Raw genomic sequence first — 3,776 nt, forward strand, 5'->3', positions numbered from 1 at the left:
TGCTAAAAATGGGATGATTTTAGAAAATTCAGTGTGAAATGAAAGTTTTTGAAAGTAGAATGCTTGAATTGGAAGTTTTTTCAAAGTAAAATGCATAGATGAGAAAAAGTGAAGTTTAATGTTTGAAAGATGTTAAATAAAGAAAGAGTTAAAGTACAATGATAAAAATGAAATGATTTTTTAAAATAAAATGTAAAATGGAACTTTTTCAAAGTACAATGCTTTTACTTGTATGTTTTTTTCAAAGTAAAATACATAAATGAAAGACGAAAATGCCCTTACAAATTCAGTCACTAACGGTTGAATACTAACCCGAGGGGGGGGGGGACTTTGTGACTTTTGGCAAATCATAGGGACCATTTTTGTAATTTAGGGTTAAAGTACTATTTAAATTAGCAGGGATTGACTTTGTGGCTTTCACTTTTTTCAAAGTAAAAGGCATACATGACAAGCAAAATGGAAATTTTTGAAAATAAAATGCTTCGATTGAAAGCATTTTCAAAGTAAAATGCATAGATGAGAAATAAGAAGTTTGATGTTTCAAAGATGTTAAATAAAGAAAGAGTAAAAATACAATGATAAAAGTGGGATGATTTTTGAAAATTAAATGTAAAAGTTTAATATTTCAATGATGTTATATAAAGAAAAAGTTTAATATTTCAATGATGTTACATAAAGAAAAAGTTAAAGCACATTACTAAAAAAGAGATGATTTTTAAAAATTGAATGTAAAATGGTTTGAAAGTAGAAGGCTTTAATTGGAAATTTTTTCAAAGTAAAATACATTGATGAGAAAAAGAGAAATTTGATGGTTTGAAAGTAGAATGATTTAATTGGATGATTTTGAAAATCGAATGTAAAATGGAAGTTTTTGAAAATAAAATGTTTTGATTGGAAGTTTTTTCAAAGTAAAATACATAGATGAGAAATCACATAACACACACTTTCTTCACATAGTGATTCATTCTCTATCGCTATTAGGGTTAGATGTTCTTGAGCTACATTCTCTGTTCTAATCTGTTTTTGGTTTGAGAGTAGAGTAGATGAGGTATTATTGTAAGTTCTCTTAAAAACCAACTGGTTCTTAATTATAAGAACTTTTGATGTTGTTATTATTGGTACTTATATCCTTCTTGTTCAACGTATTTCTAATTCGGTTCTTATTCTTGGTACTGTTACTGGTTTCTTGATGGTTTCAACTTGATCCTGCCTTACTTAATAAACCCTCTTGCTTCGTGTTGTTTATGTGTCGTGATCATTACCGAATAAGATTCAGAGATATCTCGCTACCCTACTAAGCAAAGAAACCCTTGAATTATCATCGGAGAACCCACCTCTAATCTAGTCAAATCCAATGTTGACTATATCATTCTTCCCATCGGTTACAAGTTGAATAGTTATTACAATTTATGGTGACACTCTAGTTTGATTTTCATAGGAGGAAAAGGACAAAAGATTATCTATCAAGTGATATTGTTCAACCAAAAGAGAAAAGTCCAATATTTAAAAAAAATGGAAGGTAGAAAAATATGGTATTGTCTTGGCTCCTAAATACTATGACACGTTGTAGTGACAAAGAACATGGTTTGGCATGCGGAATTAAAGCTTGCACAATTGAACATGGTGATTTGGGTGTTTAAGAGATGTATTGATTGTATATGGTGTTACCAAAAAGGATCTAGATCTAGAGTACATAAACAACACACACTTACACACTCAACTTTTACATCTCTTAAGCACACCTCTACAAGTGGTATGAACCCACTATTTATAGAGGTGTTTACATGTCTCTCTCACTCTCTATCTCTCATGTGTCACAAGGCTAATACTTCACATGCAAGTGGGTTTTACAAAAGTCAAACATTACAAACTCATTCATGGAAAACTTTGCACCCTAACATTCTCCCCCTCAAAGTTAGGAATGAATGACCCACTTCAAATCTTCCAAAGTCAAACACTACGTGGTTTGAGCCTCAAAGGTGACACATGTCGAAACGAACTTCAGTCTTCAATTCTTCCATGATTCTTCAATTTGGGCTCTAGGATGTGAGACCATACAATCCGAGCAGCAACGAATTATCAAAAGTATTCCAAACTCCAAATAATCACCCAAAAGTTGCGCATAAAAACACACCCCAAAAATCTTCAATAAACCAACCCTATTTCGAATACATCATTTCCGAACTTCCAATTGCATCATCTCGTGGCTTCAAAACTTCAAGATCACTTTGGTCTTCAAATCTGTGTAATATGAAAAATTCAAGTTCGAATTTCCATATATAACTTCTCCCCTTTTTTATAATCGAAATTTGATTATAAAACTCCAAGGAAAAAGAACGTGCTCTATTTGGAATTATTCATGTCAAAACTCCCCCTTAACATGTGGCATAAACTTTGTGCTTCAATCCGGAAAACCCAAAAAATAATCAATTTTTATCGTCGTTCACGGATTGCCTTTGACAAAATTTCTCAAAAATGGGTAGAAATTGTCAGTTTCAAAATTCTGTAGTGACCCGGTGCACCAAAAACAGCCAAATATGCGAAACACACTCCCATTTGTGAAACTGAGTAAAATGTGTAAATTCACACAAACTGCAGGGACAAGAACTGAAAATTCTGCAATTTCGTCATTTTATGACCCCATTTGCGAAGTTGGGTTGATTTTGCCATGTTTTTGAAATTTCAGGGACTAATTTCGAAACTTGTGTGTTTTCTTCCCCACTTCATTAATCAGTGAAATACTTCGCTTCTTCAATTCTTCGCACGTGAAACATGGATGCGAACTATGGATGAGAAGACTTCGCATTTCTAACCCAATTAACCAAATGCGAACATTCTTGACCTTATATGCGAACTGATTTTGAAACCCAGATGCGAACTCGATTTTGATTCACCCATATGCTAATCTTGTTTGAGACCCAGATGCGAATGGACAAATCAATCTGTTCGTTCATTATTTCAATCAACATCAAATGAACTCGCACAAATCAATCTTGCGAACTCACAGAATGAACCAAATCAATAAACCAAACTTGAATTCAATCTCACGAACTTCTCCAAAACATCACAGATTGCGAATCTTGTTTGACAAACAAACAAATTGGTACTAGATGCAAACGACCCATATCACAACCTGCGAACGTTCTTGACCATCGTCTTTGGATATCAATCGATTCCACTCTTTCTTGACTTCGCATAATCGATTCCAATATCAATTCTTCAAACATCGATCCTTGACAATCTATCACAAAACAGCAAACCCATACTCAAACTTTCGCGTTCAATCAACTATTGACTGTAAACCCATTCACGCTTCATTCTCAATCGACTTCCCAAATTGTCGATTTCTATTACATCACCCTTTCTCAACAAACGAAATCAAAAACTTTCGCACATTGACCCAACAAAAATCTTTGAAATCAAATTCGATTTCTAAACAGTCGATTTCCAGGAATCAACCCAAAACAAACTGATTTGGACACTCAAAGAGTAAAACGAAACCAACACCGATTTGAAATTGATTCCATCACCGTCTTCAAAACCCCAAAACGAAATCTAGTGGTTCACACTTTGAAATGGCAGTTAGCACATCTAACGATTAGTCAAATACGTGACCTCAAGAATGCGATCAATTTCGATTCATATGTCAAAATTATCAATCACATCACGACATTCAAAACCGGATTGATTTCAAATCCTGGAATCATAAGAATCAAACTTTGACTTTTCTTGTTTGACTCTTCATCCATCTTCAAGAACATCATTTGACCAGCCAA

This window comes from Lactuca sativa, chromosome 4 (assembly GCF_002870075.4).
Source record: "Lactuca sativa cultivar Salinas chromosome 4, Lsat_Salinas_v11, whole genome shotgun sequence".
Classification (NCBI taxonomy): Eukaryota; Viridiplantae; Streptophyta; class Magnoliopsida; order Asterales; family Asteraceae; genus Lactuca; species Lactuca sativa.